Source organism: Bombus impatiens, unplaced genomic scaffold, assembly GCF_000188095.3.
Source record: "Bombus impatiens unplaced genomic scaffold, BIMP_2.2 scf_0377, whole genome shotgun sequence".
NCBI lineage: Eukaryota > Metazoa > Arthropoda > Insecta > Hymenoptera > Apidae > Bombus > Bombus impatiens.
Genome location: NT_176796.1, coordinates 1823086 through 1847137, shown reverse-complemented (window position 1 = coordinate 1847137; position 24052 = coordinate 1823086). Strand labels below are relative to the sequence as shown.

The 24052-nt window shown below is 44.6% G+C and overlaps 1 protein-coding gene and 1 long non-coding RNA gene across 2 annotated transcripts in view; both read left to right on the top strand.

The window, feature by feature from the left end:
- The window catches only part of LOC100746381 (B-cell receptor CD22), a 319222-nt gene that overhangs the window by 108771 nt on the left and 186399 nt on the right, over positions 1–24052 (top strand). The gene's annotated exons all lie outside the window — the stretch shown is intronic.
- LOC117151704 overlaps positions 1–24052 on the top strand; it is a 25672-nt gene continuing 1620 nt past the window's right edge. The window contains exons 1-3 of the long non-coding RNA XR_004461800.1: positions 1–128; positions 13038–13045; positions 17759–17763. This is a non-coding gene — a long non-coding RNA (uncharacterized LOC117151704). The remainder of the gene's footprint in view (positions 129–13037; positions 13046–17758; positions 17764–24052) is intronic.

The window sequence follows — 24052 nt, the reverse complement described above, 5'->3', positions numbered from 1 at the left end:
TCTATCGAGATATGTGTGATTTCGTGTGCTACACTAGATTAGCCGCGTAGTAGTGACACGCATATATGAGTATGAGTATGTGGGAGTATGTGCGTGCACAGCGTCTCGTAGAACAGAAGAATGCAACTGTTCCGTTGGTAGTGCGGTAAAGAAGATGGTGAGACAAAGAGAGTGCTGAGACCCGTGCGAATATATATCGACGAATATCTTGTAAATCGAATATTAAAGAAATCTGAAACTATTTTGATATCGATTCTATCTAAGCGCAAGGTGCAATTTAAGTGTTCTTATACGTTTATTTCGGCGATTAACCCTTTCGTTTCGGCAGTCCAGTCCGCCGAAGTACTGTCACTGAACGGAAACGCGCGCCAGAAATACGCACAGTGTGCGTGGTCGCTGTATATACGTTTTCCTAAGTCCTAAATAACAATAATTCTTGCAAAATCCGTATATGAAATACCGTTTCGCTGCCAATGGATTTAATAGATTTTTCGGCATGAAACACTATACGATCGTTTGGATGTTTGAAATATATTGCGTGAAACGTTTCGATGTTGTTTCAACAACGAGTAACTTTAAGAAGCGATGAATCCAATATGTCGATAAAATCAACAGAAAATGTTCTGCCGATAACGAGAAGATATATTATTGACCACAGATAGCACTCGCATATGCATCATTTGCATGCCGGATATATGGGGTGTCGGACTCAGAAGTCGTCGCGTGGTCGCTGCCTATAAGCGGCTCTCGAAGCACAATTCTCAACGCTTTCGACGAAACACTGGGGACGGTCTTCGAATCGAAAGAAGGAAAAGAAACCGCGTGTTTGGTTGCACATGCCGTGTCACTGGTGTCGTGTCGTTTCGACGATCCACGAAATCCGCGATAACGAGGTAACTTACAATTAGCGACCAAGTTCGTCTGAAGGCAGCCTCCGCTGGACGAGAAGCCTAGAAATCCTCAAGGTTCGATGGAATCTTTTATAGGAATTTAATTGGGATCGATCAGCCGATCACTTTTGACCTTTGGAGCATGCACGCCTCTTCCGACTCGCTCGACCGTCTCATCGACGGAAATATTTAATTGATTCTGGCGTGCGCCGTGCCACGCCGTTTTTCAGCTTTCGTTGCAATCAATTACGCTTGTACGGCATCTCGTTTCCCGCTGATAGACGTTATTGTGTAGCGATTTTCCATTCTCGGATTCGTCTCTTTGATTTCCAGTGCATTTATGCGCGGCTCTCTTTGATGTATTTCTATGTCGTTCGCGACCGAGTACATTAATATTGTGTACAGGGTGCACCGGTTGTTAATGTTCGTTTCCATCTCCACCGTTTGGTCGATCTGTGTCTGCACTTTTTCTTCCCTCCTCGTTTCCTAGTACGAGTAACGCTTCGTTGTATCGTAATTATCTCGTTCAGCTGAGCGATCGTTCTGTATCGCGATCAGCGTGCGTATGTATTCGCTTGTTCTCATCGTGTAATATATATAAATAAAAACGTTTAATTACGTCGACGGAGCAGTGGTATCGCGATAATTTCTCTTTAATCTCTGGATCAAACCCTTGGACGAGCAATCAAAAAAATTGCACTTTGGAATCTCTTCGGTTTCGCGTCTATCGCGCCGACATTAAACTTCCTTCCTCCGCTTTTAACATCTGGCTAATTTTAGCACATAATTCTGTTAAATGGCACAAGAGTAATTATTCTCTCTTCCACGTTCCTTTCTCCTCTTTCTTTCTCGTCTCTCTCTCTCTTCGAATACAGAAATATCTCGTATTCGCAAAGCATATACAGGCTAAGGGTATATTTTGCGATCGTTTACGAATATTTATGACAAGATTTCGCACGTATTTATCAACCGCGATATCCGAAAAGTTAACAATACAATCTCTTTTCCCTATGCGATCCTCGCCATATCGAGCAATATCGATCCGACTTTAATTAAAAGATCACGGAAAGTTTCCAGGCAGAAAAGCGACCTTATCGAACTGTTTTCGTTCCCCCTGCGAATCGGTTCATTGGCTTTAATTTTGGCATTAGCCGCCCTCGAACTCTTTTCCGCCCGGTTCTCCTCCTTTCCACTTTTCCTTCTCCTTTCCTCGCCCAACTTGTATTCCTACTTTCCGATTTAGAAATCGACCATGCCGGTCGACGATGCTGCCCGAGCGGCGTCTGTAATTGGATGATTCTGCTTTATTGACACTGGAATTAACCGTTCACCGAGCGTGTTTTCTGCTCGAGATGCACGACGATGTGCCACGTTTCTCGATCCTCGTTGAACCGCTTCATTACGTATACTTTCCCACGGAATTATGTCTAATTTCACCTCGTGTAACGCAAAATTTAATAACATCCTGACCTCAGCAACGATCCTATAAATTGCTAAATTGTATACAGAAAGTTTGGCGGATAATTACGTAGTGGGAAATTCGGACCTTCGCAGCATTCTGGCCCTTCAATTGCCTCATTTTTTCTCCAATCTGTGCGATACAGTTGCGTGTTTAATTAAATTTGTTATGTTCCATTGGCTGGGCGGAATGTTTGCGCCATCGATACGTTCGATTCCGAACTGTTGTACTACAGTTTTTAATGAAAAACACCAGGCAATACGAGAGAGGGCGGGCGAGTAAAAAATTAGCCAGGTGTCGTCGGAGTTGTTCAAAATTGTACAACTTTTAATTGGAAGAATCTCGACGTTCTTCGTTGCTTTAACAGGCAAGTAGGGTGGAAAATTGGAAGACGTACTCGTATAATTGATAACTTTTTCATAGATTCGGGAAATTGCATAAAGAAACAGAAACGCGGCGCTGGGAGACGAAAAGGGGCAGGGGCAACTGAGTGACTAATTATTTCACGTTTAAACTTGCGTCACGTGTTTACGTAGCTCGAAAAATCAAACAGCGCGTAAACGGTTGTGAGACAAAAACAGGATCCATCGATCGAATAAAAATACGCAAATCGCAGTTGTAGGAAAAAGGTCGAATTACTTGCGGACAAACTATCGCGATCGATTATTATCGGAATTCCGGATAAACGAAAGGTCCAAGTTTCCGTTGGTTAGATGGAACATTGGAAGAATCCAGAAATCAATAGGAGGTACACGAGCTGCGATTCGATAGCGCGATCAGAGGCTACGGGTCGAAGAGGAAGGCGGCTATATATCAGTGGAAAGGAAAGAAAGAGGTTCGAGGTGGTTCCCATCGCGACGCCGGCTCGAAAACATCGAGAAAACTTCCAAGGGGAAGCAATAGTCACGAGTGGAAAGTTCTGAATGTCCACTAACAATCTGTGCCGTTAGAGCGAGACCCAACCCCCCTGGCTCGTCCTCCTCGCTGCCAGACAACCGCCGTCGTTGCCCCTTTCTGTTCGACCAGCGGCATTTTCTGTATCAACCCGTGGCCAAACCATTGCCACCCCAGCCTTTCTTACTTTATGGCACGAGGATTCTAATTTACAGTCACGCTCCAAAACCGATTCTTCTGCTTTCCTCCAATCTCGCGTTTCTTCTGTCCTCCTATCTCCGTGCGGTCTATTACACCGTTGACCTACAAACTTCTCTTCGTCTCGGCCACCCTCGCCATCGCCAGCTCCCTCTCTTTCTCTCTCTCTCTATTTCTCCTTCTCTCTCGTTCGCGATGTACGCTCGACGAAACTTTGATGGAGCGCGACTTTGGGAAAATAGAAACTTCGATCAGATATGGCCGGATATTGCGATATTTGAGCGGTGCCGTTCTCTCGTCGACAAGCTGCTCCTCCGGTTCCTCTTTGGTTCACTTCATTGACGATCCGACGATTGTCCGCCACCGGGGGAGGAAAAAGTTTCGCTGTAAAAACCGACGATAGTTGGATAGATAGAAGGGCTGGATCGGCGTGGTTATTAAACCGATCAAATTTACTCGATTGGATTTTTCACGAGAGCGCAAAGGACGAAGCTTCTACGTGTAATTGTTCGTACGAGGAAATACGAAACCATTTGCACGTAACTATTTTTATTTCAAACTTTTTACCATGAAAATTTTACCGCGATAAATTGCAAGTTCACCCTCAACTTCTATAGTCCCGCTCTACGTATACATAGTTCGAGCAATTACTCTACGGCAAGAGAATCTGTATGCCTGCGAATTTTCTTGCTTCGATGGTTTCCAGTCTAACGTATCCCCCGACACTGCTGAAACCCGAGAATTCCAAGATGCATGAGACATTCTCGATCTTGTACACCTCTACAATGTCGATAATATCCGAGACCGCAGCGATCCTTATTCTACGTTGACCGTACTTACATTTGTATCTTATCCTACCTTAGTCTCTAATCTCCATTCCGTTGCATTTAATCGAGGTCGTGGAATTGTTGTACGTCGATACAGATACTACGTACGTGCACAAGTACGTAACCAACACACACATTGCCGCATCATCGCGTACGCACATTTTCGAGGCGTGAATATTCTTTGTACCGCGTTTTCAACGAGTATCCTTCGACTTCCTTCTTCGACCCAACCTTTCTGGTCGCCGTTTTTTTCCCGCAGCCGCGGAGAACGAGAATTCCGACTTGGCCGCACGAGAAACGCGCGAGATCGACGGGAATTTAATTAAAGCAACGCGGTCGCGTCAAATGGCAAGGGGTTTTAAAGGACGAGGCTGCTCGCGTCCACCCACGTTTCATTCGTCTGCTTTACGCTTTACAAATAGAGGAAATTTATATCGATCGCGTCGACCGATTCAAGAATACCAGCGGAAATTTCGGACAAAGTTTCGACAAGCTTTTCGCGTCGCGAGACATACGCGACGAGTTCCACGCGGTCGTCGCCCGTTTCCACGAGAATACGCGCGATAAAATACGTACAGCGAAGACGGTCGATCCGGCTGGAATTCGACCGCGAAAGCACGGTTTCGCGAGCTGTTCGCGTTTACGGTGAATGCAAGGGCCGGAAGTGTCACGGCAGCTTTTGATCTCCTTTATGCAGCTCCGCTGCGCGATCGGCGCGCGTCGTATCGGGTATTTGAGTTTTATTTGACAGCTTATTTGCCGGCACGGTGGAACGCTCTTACGAAAATACGCTTTTGTTCCGCCAGCGTTTTCACCGGTGATCTTGATAATAGCGTACGTTCGCAGCAATATGAAAACGGACGGAGCCGATGGGTTGATTATTTTAATCCAACAGGCGACGTTGTTCCATATAACTTCAGCTTTCCTTCACGGTCCTAACGAATTATTCTACGCGAGACTTTAATAATTCTATTTTCTTTTTCCTCTTTTCGCTTGAAATACAATGTTTCAGAGATGGGCATCGACGAGAACGCGGACGATTTTGAAATAACGTTGCGTGCCACGAATCGCGTCTTTCGTTTTTAATGCTATTTTTAACTGAATTAATATCCCAACAAAGTTACACCGATGTTCCATATTGCCCGCGGACAGAACAACGTTGCATAATACCACAGGCCGCAGCAATGCTTTCTATCAAAATAGTATCGGATTAACTACATTCCAAATATTCGAACAAAGTTATATCGCATTATCAGTATGCAAGAGCGTTTCGAGCAATCGAGGTAGCACGCGCGTGGCCGATTGAAAATACAACGTTGCTGTCGGTAGCTCGTCAAAACGGCGATGCAATCGTACGTTTCACGGATTATCGTCCTTTTATCGTTTGCAGGCACTCGATCGACGCGATCGTTTTCGACGAACGATTCCGTTCAGGCAAAAATCCGACCGGTAACTAGCGTCGGATCGCTTCTCTGTTTCCTGATCACTCGATTGTTCTTCGTCGATGGAAGCAAGCGACGACGAATTACAAGAAACAAAATACGCTTTCGCCATGCAAATGCCGACTACTACTTCGATGGATGCACGATCAAATATTAGTCTAGCGAATCGCATAACGGATTGTTTGTTTCTGCGTATAGTATGGTTAACGTAAACTAGGATAAATAACCGTCGAGCGAGTTGCAATTATACCGCAAAATAGTAGCACGTATCGCGCTCGATCGTACGCTCGCGTTAATTGCGCGCTTGTGTGCCAACAGGCGTCTGATTATTCGGTAAAATTCTACTCGCCCCTGTTTCGTCTTGAGGAGCTCGCAATGCCGGCCGTTAATCGTTCGAGAATCGATTTCCGATTTTACGCGTCCAATTTGAAATAAATTAACGACTAGTTATGGCACTGATACTCCATCTTTCCAAATGTCTAAATAATTCGCAAGAAATAAGATTAATCGTTGGCTATCGACTACCGCGAATGGATTAACTTTGGTAAATTTAATAACTGTAAGGGTAATTACGATACAACGGACGTCCATCTATCGATCGCAATAGAATCGCAAAATAATTGACAAAGATATTCCACGGAGAAAATTCTCATCGACTACGATAAAATTCTCATTTCCCACTGCCGGTTATGTTTCATCGTCGGTTGTCTTTTAATATTTCGTCTTTATTTATTTCGCGACATACGGCAAGACGTAGTTGTTGGCTTGAGAACGATGGTTATCCTAATTTAAAAGTTAGACACGGAATTCCAGTTGGGAAGATATAAAAGTCAGGATGGGGAAAGTTATAGCGGAGGGAAGAGCGAATCCGCACGTGCACTCGTGGCATTTAATAAGTAGGTTAGAGAATGCATTGGAAATTATGGGTTAGGAGATACGCTCGGTGCCGATCGGAACTGGTCCCGACGAACGATGCACCAGTAAAGGGGTTGCGTTTCTTTTCCTCTTTTTCATTTCCCCCGACCGATTCGATCGAATAAGTTCGAAACACGATGCTATACACGGTCACAGAAACGCGCTACGACGAATGCTCGAAAGCTGCGGATGCTCGAAAAGTACGATTGAAATTTCGGAAACAATCCGCCGTCCACCGATAAAGTCTTTACCATTGGAATCTTCGCTGTTTCTTGCGGCCGTTCGATGACAAACAACTATTCGATGCTGCAACGGTTTCGTTCGATCTTTGTATTTCCTTCGCATTTCTATTCGCAAGAATATTTCAAGCAGCGCGAACGTCGATGCGGTAAAATGGCCAACCACCGTCGATACGATCGTACATTTTATTCCACTATATTTAATCGCTGTATCGATAATAAAATCACGACAGAGAATCGATCGCTTTCGATCTTCGCCGATCACGATTTTCGCGATCGTTTCGCCGAAACGCTTCTCGATGGGCGATAAAACGTACAATGGTGTCGCGAGAAACTACGATCGGGCTGGCGCATCACAGAGACCAAGCGAAACACGCACAACTGCCGCGGAACCAGGAATTTATTCCCGATCCTGTTGGTTCGTGCACGCGCGAGTGCGCGCCCAGGGGGGTCGCGAGTCGTATAATTTCGAAATCGATGGATATCCACGCAGAATAAATCCTCGAGGACGTACTTATCGTGCGCGTGTGTCGGCCCCCAGCGCGAAATAAATGCGTTCCGTTGCTCCATGTTCCCGGTTATATTCGATAAATCTGGTCACCGTCCTTTTCTTCGCAGCCCCCGCCATTTTCTCCACGCTCGACTACTTAAAGATTTACGGCACGCCGGATTTGCACGCCAGATATTTATACCCTTGTCAAAGCTGTCACGGGTTGCGGCCTCGGTGTACGCCTCGGGCTTTGCGCACAGGTGAGCCCGTTTCGGCTACCTGTTCGTGACACTCGATCGTGACAATTCGATTCGGCTTTATCCACGGTTAATTCCGGCAAGTCTGCGTCGTCGGTTCGTAATTGAATCGTCACGCACCGTGTAGGACCATCGATTACTTGCCGCGGAATCGGATGCGCACGTAGGCCGCGGCTAAATACGTAGCGTATTTAGCCGATATAGGCGTCGTGTCGGCCCCGTTACGATATCGCATGCGGTATCAGGGCCGGCCGATGGGCTTATTACATTGAATTACAGGCGCACGGAAATCGGCCTCAGAAATTACGTGTCATCGGGGATGTCGACAGGAGCGGCAGCGCTGACAACGGTTTCCGCGATTTTGACGCGTTCGTCGTCGCATCGTCCGAGCACGTTGCCCTTCGAACGCTGTCTTCTTTGCTCGTACCATACAATATACCGTACATTACGGCGATGGCGTTTAAGTCAGTCCTGGGTTTCGTTACGGCGATTATGAAACGTCCGCGACGCTTTGCCTCGTTGGAGGCGGACCGATTACCGTGCTTAAAAATAATACATCGTCGAATCTCGCGGAATTTTATCGCCAATTTGTTCGCAAGTATCGCGCAAATATCTACTTTATTTTCCTAGCCATATTATTAACTTCTCCGGTGACCGTAACAATTTAAAGGAATTTTACCGTATCACCGATCCAAGCACTTCGCCAAAGGACGATCTTTGATATTTAACATCGTTGAATACGAGCGCGTTCTTTCCAGCATTCCGCAGACTCGTCGACGGTACGAAGAGGCGGGGAACGAAGACTGACGTGGAATCGCGCGACCTCCTCTACGATGCATAAACTTTAACGATATTACACGATTTTCATTCGCTCGCGCGACAACTCTTACACGGTAAGACGCAATATTACATATTACGAAAGTTACGAGTAATTCCTTCGCGCCACGCTGCTATAGTTGTTCTACCTTTCTGTCTTTCCTTTGCGCCAGCACACTTTATCGAAAGGATAAAATGCTTATATCGTAGCGATGAGTCGTGATTGCCCGACGTCATTTCATTTTTCCAATAAACCTTTTACGGCCGAGAGGCGAGTCTCTTTCTCTTCTTTTTTCCTTCTCTTATTCCTCTCGTCACTATGCTCTCTCTCTCTCTCTCTCTTTGCCCGTCAGTCTCTTGTGCATTGCTCCGTTCCGTTCGTTCGCGCGCATTATGAACGAGAGAACAAATAGGAATGAAGGGGCTAAAGTGCGAATAGAATAGAACCTTCGGATCTAGAAACGAAGCCCGGAGAGAGTACGGAGGAAGGGAGATCCGGGAATGATAAGCGGATCAGTTGTAATACCGTAGATCTTGTCGCTTCGCCAGTCAGGCTTAAAGGACTCGATTCGTTGACTCGATGACTGGGTGATAACGTTTGATCTTCGACCAAAGCTAAGAACATCCTTCCTCGCGATAGTTGTTTTAAAAAATTTCGCGCCAAGATTTTGTATATTGAAATTCCTGAATAGTACGTAGTATAGAAGCTTCGAGGTTTTTACTTTGAAATTATCAAACCCGTCAAAACGACGAATTTTTTATTCCCTTGGTTTAATGTTACCAACGATACGCGTACAGGTATTCTCGATAAAATTCATATCGATTTTCATTCGGATAGAAAAATAATTACGCGTAACTCGTTGTAATCATCTACAGGATGTTCCATTTTGTTCCGCCAAACGGTATCGGTATGTTGTACGATTGAAAATAAGAATTGCATGTTAAACGTGGAGTCGTAGACGCTTTATTACAAAGTTACAGCAAAGATAACCGGCTTTTCGCTTAGTTTTGCATGGAAACGATGCGAATTTTGTATTTAAAAGAAACACGGACGATACTGAACGAGAACTTCGGTAAACGCGGCTATCCGATGGGACGAGAATCCACTCGTTTATAATTTTGGTATTTTCGTTGTAACTTTGTTATAAAACATCTGCGTGGTTCTTTTTTTCTAAATACGTTGCTGCCAATCTGTGTCGAGTTTTCCTGCTGTTTCCACTGTTCGTGCCATTTTCAAGTTTGACGGTTTGTGGATCAGAGTTGGTTTAATTGGCACGGAATACGTTCCGTTCCATCGATGTTTCATAATCCTTTTTCAAACTTTCCAAGTTTCTCAAATATAACGTTGTCGTCATCTATGAATGGGATAGCAATTACTTTGTAACCTATTAGGTTGTCCGAAAAGTTTCTTTCGTTTTATGAGAAAACAATAGACGCATAATACTTTTTCTTTTATATTGTTTTATTGAATTATACACGAACGTGATAATAGAAATAGAACGAAATGGATCGTACCTAATTCAATGAAATAATATAAAACAGAAATTGTCGTTCGCCTATTATCTCCTTAAGAAACGAAAGAAACATTTCGGACAACCTAATAGATACCTGTTCGATTTCCGCAAAAGAAAGCGACTGTGCCACGAATACATTTTTCATTCGCTTCTTCCAGCTTCCACACAATCGTCTGTTATATCGATACACATAATACAATTTAAAGTGATTAAGCGCGATGGCAAACTAAAGAATCTTCGGACGATAAGTATAGGGAACATCGAGGGAAAGCTGATTAAGAAGCCGATAAAGTGTAACAAGGTACATTTTGCAATTAAGGATTACATTATACTGTTGAGTAATAAGCTTAACTTATAACTTTCTCTATAATACTTTATGCTCATCCCCTTGACCCAGATTCTCCTTTTTCAAATAATATCATACGCCGACGCTTTATTCTTATTTATCATCGTTTCCCTTATCGAGTACGCCGATCTTCCACCCTCGAAATTTCATTTCAAAAATCGAAAACAACCGATGCTCTCCTTGTTCTATTGGATCGAGATTTTGTCATTACCACTTAATGACAGAATCCGCGATCATTTGCTTGCCAACCCAATATAATCCTTCCCAACCCGAATTGTTTCGCTCAAATTGGAACAATATCCCGTTGCATATCGTTGTCTCTCGGATGTCAGGAAATACGAAACATTGGCGTGACTAGAAAAGATATTTGTTAAAGTAGGAAATTTTATATAATTTCAGTGGACGTAAATATGACGCGATACGTTGAGCCATCAGATCCAAACGGAATTCCACGGGTGGCTTAATATTTTATTTATTCTCCCGATGTATTTTATTTCCCACAGATTACAGGAGCAAGATTAAGGAACGCTTTTAAAGAGTATCGTAGTTATAAATATGATTTAACGCGAGCACGTTATTTTCTCGGAGCGTGTGGCAACTCGACGAGGAGGCAAAGTAGGAACCAAGAGGGAACCAGGGGTTAGATAGGTAGCGGCAGAACAAATTCGTCGGTGAATTACTTGCCTTCCCGAATTCCCGGGCCCCGGCCATCTACGATAATTTATTTCCCGTGGAATTCGTTGCATTCTGGCGAGGTGATAAATTAAGAGAGGCTCAATTGTTTCAAGAGAACGATCCTGCGGCTGGCTGGTAGCGGTTTGTCGTGCTGCGAAGGCGGCCATATCTATCCCGTTAAAAGAGCCCCGAAACGATCATCGTTTCTTTCTTTCGTTTGCAAATTCGTCGAACGATTTTATCCGGCGTCGAAAAAACCACCGAACGAAAGACAGAGAATGAAAAATAAAAAGGGCGAGAAGAGACAGAGAGCGCGAGTATGGTCGGGGGAGCATCGGGTTCGCGTTTCTTTTTTGCTACCACAGAAACGTTCCTACGCGAGAATTAACGGGAAATTTATTAGACCCGTGTAAAGTGATAAATCATTTGTTCCCAGAAATGGGTAATTCGTTTAATTGACGAGAATCGCGTATGCCATACGGTTTCTATACGCAGAACAAGGACGAGAGACGAAAGAACGAAACTAATATATTTATATGCAGTATGCTCCGTTAAATCCGTGAAACTACGAAAGATATAAACGTGCAATCTATTTGTTGGAAAAAAGTTTCCCAGCGTTGCGCTAGAAATGTAGGTCGGAGCGTAGAAAGATAGGTTATATGGAAAATTTCAAACGAGAAGATGGATAATTTTTAAATATAGTTTCAAAGTAATTCGATCATTAACGCTTCGACGAATCGTCCGCGTTATCACGACAAATAGTAGCTTGCTAACAATCCGCTAAATTTAACCAAATACGATCCATTTCCTCTCTTGCTTTTATTTTCTTCGACTGTGACGAACGATCTTATCCGTGTGCGATATCGATCGATCTGGAAATCCTCAAATCAATTCTCTCGCGTTATTACAGTACAGTACAGTGCAGCGTATATCGAGGAGCGAAATCCGTCTTTGCGAGAACTCTTGCCGAAAACGGCGAAAAATGTATGACACGACGCGGTTGGATCCGATAATAATCGGCACGATAGGACGATACAGGACGCGAGGAAATATTACGAGAGAGCGTAATGGTCGCGTTATCGGACGTGCTCATGCGACGCCATTCGAGGCCCCTGTAACTAATGGAGAGATGCGAAATGATGGGATGGCGGAGGAGCGGCGGCGACGACGAAACGGACGTTTAATGGGTCGAAAAATTTGCATAACACACGTTTAATGTATACTCCTTCTGTCGCGCGATGGAAATATCAGCGACGCCTGTGTGGCACGTCAGACCCCGGAATTACGGATACCGTGTACGTTTCCGATGCGATGTCGAGAGGCGCCCGTCGCCATTCTCTTCGTTCGTCACGTGCAAATGCATTGCGCTTTTGATAATTGGAGCGGAACGAACGACATAAGCTTTGCACGGTGCGTTGCGTATCGTTTTACAAGCTTTTGAATTGTCAGAGCGTTTCGAGCCAGCTCTAAGGAGATTGTCGCAAATCCCACAATTGTTACACCGAGTTCCTAATTGCTTTGCAACATTGCCACGTTATTATCGAGCAAGTTCGGCGAATACTTGCTACATAATAACCTATAATGTTCGCGAAATCTAAAATTTACTAGTCAGACAGTTGGCATTACTGCTGGTTATATTACGCATAAAGCTGTTGCCACAAAACGTATAACTCGCTAATCACTCGTCAACCGCGCGCACTCAACCTCCCTTTCTTCCATCGTTACAGCTCAAAGAATAATCACCTTCGCTAATCGCTGGAATATTACATTTCTAAAAACGATACCGCACTCGTACCGATCCATTCTAGTCGCATTATGTCGTAATTAATAGCCGTTCGTTGGCAGCGGTCGTTGACAAATCGAATCTCTGCAGACTGGCCGGCTCCGTAGCTAGCTGCTTCGCTCGGCGAACGAAAGACCGGTCAGCGTTTCATCGATCTTTGAGTCGCGTTTAAAGGATTATCAGGAGCCGGCTGTTGGCACCTGTATCTTCCTAGCGCTCTTTCTACGCTCTCGATATAAATTGATAGCAATTACGTCGTTCCAAGAGTGACCCATTATGAGCGACGAGCGAGTCTCGAAGGTTAGTGAAAGAGAAGGCTACGTAGATAGCGTCTTTCGTTCTGCGTTCCAAGACGAGCAAAGGGCGTTAGGAATAAAGGCAAGAGGATAAGAAGAGATGCGAACAAAGGAGACGGTACACCGATGCGTCTACGCGTACACATCGATGTGTGTGTGTGTGTATATGTGCAGGCATTTGAGTGCCTCTCCAGCGGCACGAAAAGGCCAGAGACGAGGGATATCCGGTTGCTCCTTTTGCAAATACTTGAAATCGCGTCGCGTCGTCGACCGAGGCTGCGCGACGCCGCACGGCTGTACAATGGAATTTTCAATATTGTGCCGAGAGATTGCCCTGATTAATGAGACAACGTGGCCCTCCGAGACATTGTTCGTTACCGCATGCGGCCGACGCGTGTATCGCCGCGCCGTCTGTTATATTATATTATATGCCACCGATTGGTTTCACCTTGCGAGACCTGACCGACATATTGCGGTTAATTGGATGGCTTTGTTCAAACCAAAATGTCCATCCAAGATGGTCGGTTTCCTAATACCGATACAAACGGTTAAAACACTTAAAAAAAAAAAGAAGAAAAAAAAGACATACTCGAGCGCTTATCTCGACTTTTGAGATTTAATTACCGCTTGGAGAATTAATCGGGATAAACTGCGGTAAAACGAACGCATAGAAATTTAATCGCAAGGGGAAAAGATTACGGATCCTCTATCTTCCTTCTGTTCAACGAGCGAAGATGATTCTACGGGAAAAAAAGAGGTAGAATTTATCGCTTAAAGTTTACAAGTTTGTGGAATTTGTAAAACTTACAATTTCCCAAGCGTAGAATAAAAACGTTTTGTTTAATGGTGGTCGGGAATCGGTGAATCTAACTGGGAAGTCAGAAACTGCGTGAAACTCAGCATTGTTTCCAACTTCCGTTCACCGCAGAACAAAGGGCGAACAGTGTCGCGGCACTGGGAAAGTCGTGCTAAGGGAAACGGCGAATAGCAGGCCGTGATTCCTTGGCAAGTTGGTGGTCAGTTTGTTAGTCAGTTAGTTAGCAATCAGTTGTCAATCAGAGTTGCCTAAAACTGGAAGCCATTAGCCTAAAAGTCACGCTTAGAAGCGGTCAAGTTACGGGCGATTCTCGGTTAGATCGATGTTCGAAGCGTAAATGTTTCTATCGATTCGATGAACGAGCAGATCCGATGGAAATTATTTCGTTAATGTTAACCTAGCTGTCTTTGGTCTTATTAGCAGAAATTTCGTCCAGCACAATTGCCGATAAATTGGATTATTGATTGAATAAGTTACATCGACTAATTTATGTAAGTGGAAGTTCGTTTATCGGGTTTATTAGCGAGATTATTGCAATTAATTGGTCGATGCAACGCGATAATGAAGATACGATCCGTAGTTTTACTTGCGAAATTAATGACTCGAAAACACCGACTGTTTTCACCTCGAACGAACGTGTAAATTAAACGAATTGCACGAATGTATCTATAAATTGGCAATTACAAAAATTTCACGCACACGGTAAACACGGATCGGAAATGTATCCTATTTTTCGGCTCATCCTACGCGATAAACGATATCGACTGGACAGCTGAAAGAGACGTTTAACTTCGCATCGTAGGATTTTTCGCAAATATCGCTACCGATTTCACGAGAAATATCTCGGCAATTATTTACGCGACATCCGTCACACATCGAAGCATTTTTCCCATTACGTTCTAAATACAATGGAAATTGGAAACGCGTAGGTCGATCGATGAAATTTAATATTTGATTGTGGGCATAAATTCGAAGGATTTGTAAAGGAGCGGCAAAAGGGATTCGCCTAGACACGCGATGATCTGGAATTCCTTTCGCGATTTCACAGACGCGCGATCCCACGCGACGCGTTAAAAGAACGAAGCCGGAACGAGCTTTGGAATTTCCTATCCTCCCGTCTTCCGTGCTCGAATACCTGCATCACTGAATACTGCTGGCTGGCCAAAGGGGACTTTTCCGCAAGAGAATTCTCCGATACGAATGCCTGCGGGGTAAAACGGTTGGGAACAGGCTTACTTGCTTAATACTTAGACGCTGGAATTGCGCAAGTCGTTCGGGACCAGGCAGATAGAACGTTTTCCTTTGCAACCTGTTACAACAAAAAGCAGTACACCGATGAATTCCGCCGAACGCGGATAAATTCGTTAATTTCTCGCCAGGGACAACGAGGAACTTCCTTTCCAGCGTTTCGACCCGAAGATAACTCGCCCGGTAATATTATTTCCAGGACTTAACTTCCTCGGACTTACAAGAACAGTATCCAACTTCCTTTTCCTTTCTTTGAATCCCGTGGGAATCGAATCCGTCGCGTTAATTAATCTGCTTTCTACTCGTGCAATTGTACGGTTTCGTCAGAGTATTATCGCGCCAGATGAACACGATTGCCATTCTACATTTTGCAAAACGACTTATTTCAGCGACCAAAATGTTTCATATAATTCTAGCAAATAGACGAGTAGACGCGAAAGAAACAGGAATATTTTTTGTCGGTTCGGTAACGATCACGATTTCCCAAGGATCGCGCAAATGCAAATTTTACTTTCGACGTGACACTGGTTCGAACAAAGCAGGTCGATCGAATACTTCAACAGGTCTTTGGTCGGAGGAAGTCGGACGAATAATCCTCTAATTCGAGATTCCTTGGCTAAAAACTCGGCCCATAAATTTCAATCGACTAGAGGAGAGACTTTTAAGCGTACAGCCATCCTCGCTCGACTTCCCAACGAGCTAAGAATCTTGAAAAATCTTTGATACTCGCGGAAGGCGGTGGCATCGTTACTAGCATCATCGTAATTCGTATGGCGGCCGCGTAAAAGCGGTGGCCCTGTAAACAAGAATAATCTGCTCCATTCCGGACGGAGTGGCTCGCCCCCATTATAATACCCTCAACGTGATCGATTTTACACGGATTCCAGTCGCTGCTTCTCCGCCTCATCCCGTTTGCGGTACGCGGAATTTCGCTAGGACACTCGCGAGTCCATCGTCATACTTAATACTCATCTAGCCAGCTCTTAGTCTCGGTGTAAACGATTCCGCAGGATTATGTTAATAACCTTCCCGATGTCTTTCTTTCAGAAATCCACACAACGATGTGATAGAACAAACTTTAATAGATTCGAGTTTAAATTAAATATAGCTTAATCGTAACTTGCTAAACGAGCAAGCCCACTATGATCTCAACGCTGTCAGAAAAATTATAACGATTCCCCTATTGTCCTAAAAACTACCATTTCAGACGAATTTTGTTATTAGTGTTAGAATTTAATCTTAGAATTAGGATTAGTATTCTGTGGAAGACACAATGTTTGTGTTGAAATAATACAATGTGATATTTATTAGAGACTTATTTTAAGAATTATAAATGTGCGTTCTCGAATGTAGACAGTTGGCTAGTTATTCACAGACTAACTGGCCCATGGCCCTTGAAAAGGTTTAGAGCCCCACTCTCTATGCAGTAATGAGTGTGACCTGTGTGGGTGTCTGTGTGGCGTCACATGTGGCACAGAACCTTCTAGTAGCTTCTCGGCGTGCCCATCTAGAATGTTCCGTCCATATCCTCACGTTTCTTCCGGCGTTTTTGAAAAAGCATGCACGTGCTAACTGCCGTGGTGCATCTCACGACCGCACGCTAGTGGGGATGACGCTGGGCAACGAGCGGAAGAATCCGTATGATCAAACACCTTATCCGCATGCGATTGATATCGTTGTATTCCAACAATTAGCATCACGAGGATCGACGATGAAATGCGCCTGATCTACTAAAACATTTATCATTATATTAAGATAAATCGCAGTTAAAAGCATCGGTCGCTAGAGTATACAGAGTTGAGCATTCCGCGTGACCGATGCTTATTTAAAATTTCAACGATAACTTCCAACTCCACATATTTCCTATTAGACCATACGAGATGTATCATCCTGATCGAATAAATCCGCTCTTAACGACGGTTCTCGCTGCTCAAACGGTTAATCAAAAGACTCGCGAATAATCCAGCTAGGAATAACCGGCGCATCTGGTATGCAAATGGTCGAAGAAATCAAACGTTCGCCAACTGATTCTTTTTAACATTCAGCGCGACGCTCTTGCGTTCGCCGAGCAATTATGCTCGTGGGGACGAAGTAATTCTGGCGAGAATTTCATGTGCACGTATGCGCACGCGAGGACCCTCGTGATCACGCGTCTCTTCCATCTTTTCGCTGTCTCGTTAATTTGTCTTTTTCTCGCGGCGAACGTACGTAGCGCGCGTTGTGTATCACAGCGATTGTTGCCGACACGAAGAGTAACACGGAGCTTGGAAGTGGCCTCGCAGGCGACTCGTTCTTCAACTTCGCGGCTTGGGGCGATGCACGAGGATCGACTCTTCGATAAAAGTGTATTTGCGCGCAATCGTCGTCTACGTGATTAGGTAATTCGTAAGTAAGAGAGCTGCAGCGTGCAGGCGCTTCGGTGAAATGTCTCGGGTTGAACCGAGAAAGGGTTTTTAAACGTCGAGTGGAACTTTTACGTTTGGAAGTCGGGATTCCGTGAGCGTTTGCGAGATTCCTGTGCATTTCCGAGAGACAGAATGACGGAGAAATGTTTGGGCGTACGGGTGGGTGTGAAACTCGTTGCAGCTAAATGTTGAAGGAGATTGGATCTTTGTAATTCGTTCCTTAAATAGCGTTAATACAGACGAAAAGTAATTGTATCGTAAATTGGTGGGTTAATGTACGTATAATATCAATGAAATTATACGGGATTGATAATTAAATGTACTCGATTGTTCGACGTAAACAGCGAGGGTGAAACGTGAAATTTAAAAAATTAATCCGGGCATACGAATACGAAATGTTATCGATGACAACGAGATTGCACCCTTAAATAAATTTTGTTTGCATGTCTGATGGAATAAACGTTTAATATTACGTTGGACTCTCGAAGCCGAGCAATTACCCAGCGTGTGTTGCCAGTTTGCTAAATAAATTGAACGAGAAATTAATAAAAATCCCAGCCGGTTACGGCGAATAAGAAAATAGCTTTTGTTAGCAATATCTGCTGGAATGTTTTTAGAACGATATTAGCAAAAATACCAGGTAACCGAATACGGAAATTGAACAACGCGGTTTGTAGCGAAATATATTTTTAATAAAACTCTTGCTCCTAAATACAGCGTGTATCAAGTTCGCGAGAATAATCAAACGATCGATTTACTCCATTTAATTCACGGTTTATCCAAAGTCGAAGCTACCATCGAATTCTAAAAACTCCTTAATCCTCCTTAAATCCAACTCGTCAGATTCAAAATATCGTTTCGTTTCAAAAAATCCTCTTTATCTGCGACTAAATTCGACGCGTTCAGATCGAATCGATTCGTCGCGGCTATAACACACTCACGCTTCGATCCGCTTTTTTTCTTCGAAGAAAAACAAAGGAAAAGTGATAACGGAAAGTGAAAAGAAGCTCGACAGACGAGATAGAAAAGCCAGATAGCGTTGTGAAAACAAAAGAATAAAGGAATGAAAAAAGGAAGGCGAACGAATCTGAATTCGAATCGCGACAAACATGTTACGGTGGAGTAAGAGAGAGTCAGGTAAAGGCAGGAGACAGGTGTGGAACGCGCGAGAGAGTAGGAAAGTTTCGAGAGACGGGCGCAATTGGTGGCGGAAGCGATGAATGATCGGCAACAATGGGAGTCAATCAGGTGGGCGTATTCGCGTGAGTGAATCGGTTCGATTATCCGGTACGAGGCGATCACCGACGCAACGATTCGAGCAGCAGCAGCGGCTCGCTGCATCAAAACCGCTTTTGGATTTGCAACGGGCGCGCGCGGCTGGGTTGCGTGTTTCGTCGAGTGGTCAGGCGCGATGCCGGCCACGGCCAACCTAAAACTGGAACCGTTGCAACGACGTTACCGTAATAGGGTCCGATTAAGATGCAAATTCCAGGGCCTCGGCTCTCCGCCCGACAATTTAACCCGGTAACAGGGCTAATATTAAATAAAATGCAGGCCGGCCCGTTGCGGCGAGGATAGACGTCGAGGGGGAAAAGCCGTTGGGAGCCGGCTTCGGAGCCGCACGATGCTTGAAAGCGGCTAATTCTCATTTTGAGAAATTGTTATTAAATTTTCTCCTGCTTCCTGCCGCGTCTGTCTTCTCTTCCCTTGCGTTGCCTCGTCTCGGGACGCTCGCTCTTCCGCTCGCTTTCCCGGACACCCTTCTTCCGCGATTCTTTGTTCCGTTCCCGAAGGAATCTTCTTTCTCGACGTGCTATCTACGCCAAAGTCGCTAAGCGTAACCACGAGCGTTTATCCGATTTAGCTTAAATCGTTGAGGAATTGTTTGCGCGACGTTGATTAAGATCTTTGTTACTGTTTGACGCGTCGTGATACTACAGAATACAGCCCCTTGACGTCTCGAAACTGTTACGTTCCGCGAGATAAACGTCGCTTCTTACGATTAAACATAATTGTTTATTTGTTGCGCCACGTTTTCGATCCTTCTGTCATTTTGGCTTAAACTTCCAGATACTTCGATCGATAATATTTCGAAATTCCGCTTTTCGATATTCAACAACTCCGATATTTAAGCGCGATAAGCAATTAAAAATTCCGATACTTAATATAAGGTTTAACGTCGTTGTACCAGCAGCGCTCGCTATCATTAAAGACCGACTCCTGTACCCTACTCCTCGGGACACGGTTTCTCCCGCATTTATCGAATTATTTCCACGGCGCGGCCAACGTTTGCCGTTCGAACGAACGCAATTATTTGAGCTCGCCGAAAGTTAACCGCGGCAAATTCTGAAGGCGGCACTCGCCGCGAAACTTCCGCCGCTGCGGGCGTTTATTACTCGAAAGTGAGTTACACAATGCTCCTTCTTCGCGAGCACCTCCGCTTCTTCTCCTCCGTTTCCTTTTCCCGTTTTGCGAGTCACCCCTCTACGAAGCTTTGCCGCGGCGTTTCACGTCGCGGTGATCGTTTTTCGGGGGAAAATATCGGCCTCGAGCGGATTAATCCGATGGCCGCTAAAAGCTCTGGGAATTTCGTTCGACGACGACGCTATGCCGCCAGGCTCGGCTACCCTTTGTGTCGCACCAGATACCGCGGTTACTTGCAGCTAATGCGAAAATAATTAAGTTGAACTTTCATTTCCCCTCTTTGTTGGCGTGGATCGCGCGCAATTTCAAAGAGACACCCGGAGAACGGGCCTGGCCTAGCGTTCATTTTTAATCGTCAGCCTGTCAAGCGTCCAACTCCGGTGCACCGTGTTCCCTCCTGTGCTCGTTACATTAGGTAATTGGGTCGCTAATCAGCCGCGCGCCACTTCGCCACCTGTCCACAGCCGGGAAAAAGTCTGCCTTTGTTTGTTTCGAGCATCATTTTGCGAGCTTCGACCAACCTCAAAGGGAAACTTGCTCGTCCTCGCGAATCTCGCCAAACACGTATATATATATGTACACACACACACACACACATATATATATATATATATATATATATATATATATACTTGGATAGGTCTCGTACACGATGTGCCTGATTTCATAGCAAAGCCTGGACCAACGAGTTTTCAAGTTTGTAAATTGCGCAATTTTTAATTAGCAGGGATATGTACTCGGCAATTTCATCGATTACGCGCGATTTAGCCGCTCCTGTTGAGACAAGTGTCGTTAAAAATCGAGGACCTTTCGACGTGGTTATTTATTTTAATTATCGACATTCTACGAAACGACGTATCTTGACATTAACGTTCGATATCGACAAACTTAGTTCTTTTCGACGATACCAGGATATCTATGATAGAGGATGTATCGTTTGTATAAATTACCCAGTGACGCGTAAATACGATACCGTGTATCATCTTCTTCTGCATCGATCGATCTCTTGAAACGCATTGAAAGTAAGAGATTACTATCGATATCATTATCGACATATGTAACTATCGACGTGTAACGCCATCGAAGCTTCGTCCCAATCAGCTAGTTTTACGAAAAACCGGGCAAGAAGCCACGCGGATATCTAAGTGGCTGAAATTTTCCGTCGTATGCGTCTCGCGATTAAAGCCAACTGTGATGCATTACCGACAGAGTGCTTGATTCTGCTTAGGGTTGGTTGCGGCGAGGAAAATTCAGACACGGAGAAGCCCTAGAAACGTGCAAATAAGATTACGCGTGTCTCGGAACCGGAGTCACCTTTCAGCTTTCTCTCCGCCTGAGACCTGAGATTCCTGAAACAAAAGTAACCACGTAGACGAGAAGGCGAGGCCGAAGCGAGTTAATGCTTATCCAGTACGCTACACTCGTATACCTTCCCGTTCCCATTCTCGCGTGCTTCCTGAAATTGATCTTCGAAATGGCCGACAGTCGTGGAATGCGTTGGAAATTCGCGATTTATTGCCGCGTTTCGTTTGTGCGAGTGACGCTCTCGGTTTTAGCTGCGTTCGGTATCGAATAATGGCGCGTCTGAATGGTTTGGATGAGATGCAGTATATCGTAGTTTTGTCCGGATTTAGATTTACGATTTCAAGTTGGAAAGTTTGCGAGTGCAATTCCCAAGTTAACGTACCGTGAGAATGATTTCGTTGCGATAGCTACTACTTTACCGGATTTCTTTTTTTTTTTTTCTTTATCGTTTCGACGTCGTTAGGAAAATGTTTGTATCGGCTTGGATCGATCCGATCAGGCTAACGACGATTCATTTGTCCCGACTTTCATTCCATTTGCTTTCAATCCCTAACGTTTCATCCAGAAGACCATCTTCGCGTACCGCCTTCTTGAAAGATCCGTTTACTTATCGGGTTTGTATAATCGGCAAACCACAGGGAATTCAAAACTCAACGTTCGATTTGGTCCATCGATTTTCTAGCCTGACGAGTAGTACATTTCCCAAAGCTGCTTCTCTGGCACATCCTACGATTCACAAACTCCTTTCAGGAATCCAAGAAGATCAGCAGAAACGCGGTCAGTAATGCCAGAGGATCGGTGTTCTCTAACAATAACACTTTCCACCGATGAAACTTGCAGCCGCGGCGGGATCATCCCGACAATAGACGATGGTTTTTCGTTTTTCGAGCAACCCGGACAAAGGGATACGGAGACGTGGAAAAATCGTAATCTCCAGAGCCGCTTACAAGTTTTGCCCGGTCGGTTGACGAGGTCGTAAATACAGAAGGGACCAAAGTCGAAGTGGGTCGAGGTGGATCAACGGTCTGACATACGCCGTGGCGGAATTACGAGTTCGTCGCACGGCGAGCAGCGGGTTAAACTCCGTGGAAAGTATATCGCCGCGTAGAAAGAGGCAAAGTTCCCCGGGAATTCCAGTTTTCGTCCATTTTCCAGCGTGTCTCCAGCTCGGTTTCGTCAGTTTCCGTGTCGTTCCTTCTCTTTCCCTGTTTAGTCCTCGGTCGCGCCTGTTTCCTTCTCTTTCTGCTCCGTTTCCGACTAGTTCGCGGTTCCATTGTTCGCGCGATTTTCACGGTTCAAAGGCGACGGACAGCCACGCGATGGTCTGCCAAGTTTGTCGACAAACTTCGGCAGCTTTCAAGCAAACGCGGCCGACCGAGGCCGCGCTGTCGACCGCAGCCACAACGCTCATGGTAAGCCGAGTTTCCGAATCTCCTGTAAAAATATTCCACAAAAATGCTGCGCGATGCGCGTCACGGAGTTTGTTTTGCGTTTTGATGTTGGCTGAACGCGTGGGTGTAGAGTACAGATCGTAGCAGTAGTTGGCCTTGAATGGGCCAAGCGAAGCGAAGCCGGCTGTGGGTACGTCGAGAACCGTCGAAATTTTTATACAACTTTTTATTGTTTTATCGAACTTTACGCTTGCATCTGTTCGTGGAAAATAATACGAGGGAAATAATAATACGAAACAAATAATAAATACGAAACAATAAGAACGCTTTTCTGTTAAATCAGTGGGTAGTATAGATACCGTAGAGAAGAGCAATTGCATAGAAATATTTGGAAACAATATTATAAATTTAACTTGTAGACAAAACGTGACAATTAAAGAGAAGTTTTCACTGTCTTTCTATCTTCGTGTTTCGGAAGATCTCGTTCTTACGCGTAACATATTGAAAGAAATCTCAAGAATTTTAAGAATTGCGACTTTTACGAGAAACAAGAGCGTTCAGATATCTTCGTGGGTAATTTCGATATCGAATAGAATCCAGTCTATTCGTTGTTACGAGATGGACACAGTATACCGTATATCGTCGACGTAAAGACTGAAACTACATTCAAGAGTTCGTTTTATACGTTCGCGAGCATTTAACAACGCTAAATTTATACATGGTGGAAGAAAAAATTTGATATCCTTCCTTACATTTCCAGTATTTTCTTGTCGAGAGTGTTTTAAAGTTACGTATAGCTGTATTATGCGACCTTTTGTCGACAGTGGTATCAAGAGATGGGCTCTTACGAGTGGCTCACCTGTAATTTGTTTGCGAGCCGGCTACCACGGTAATTATCTGCGACGGCAGTGAGGAACCGGAGTGGCAGAGCGTTGCCACCTATTTGCGCGACACTGTTTCCGCGAACGAATGAAAATGAGGTGACGAAGTCTCCGGGAAACTTCCGGGGACCGTTTAAGCCCGTCCCTGGATATGCAAAGCGAAAATACGTAAAGGGAACGACGTGCCGCGTTACTCGAGGCAGCACGTTTTTTGCAAGTGTAACACGAGCACCTTGTAGAGTGGATTCGCATCGACGAGTGGACGTTTCGCGGCGGTTTCGTGCTCGCAAACTGTAAATCGTCGAATCTTTCGGCCTAATTTATTTTTACGTGTTTCGTGCGAATTTTACGCTCTTTATTCGCGTCTTTTCTTCCTTTTTTTTTTATATATATTCTTCTTGCGTTCACGAAATAAATTCGATTTCTCTTATGAAATTACCGAGAAAGCTTTGAAGCATCTCGTTACGTTGCACGATGGTTTGCCAGAGAAATACGTTTAATCTTACGTCGCGTTTTATATTGTCGCGTGGTTAATATAAT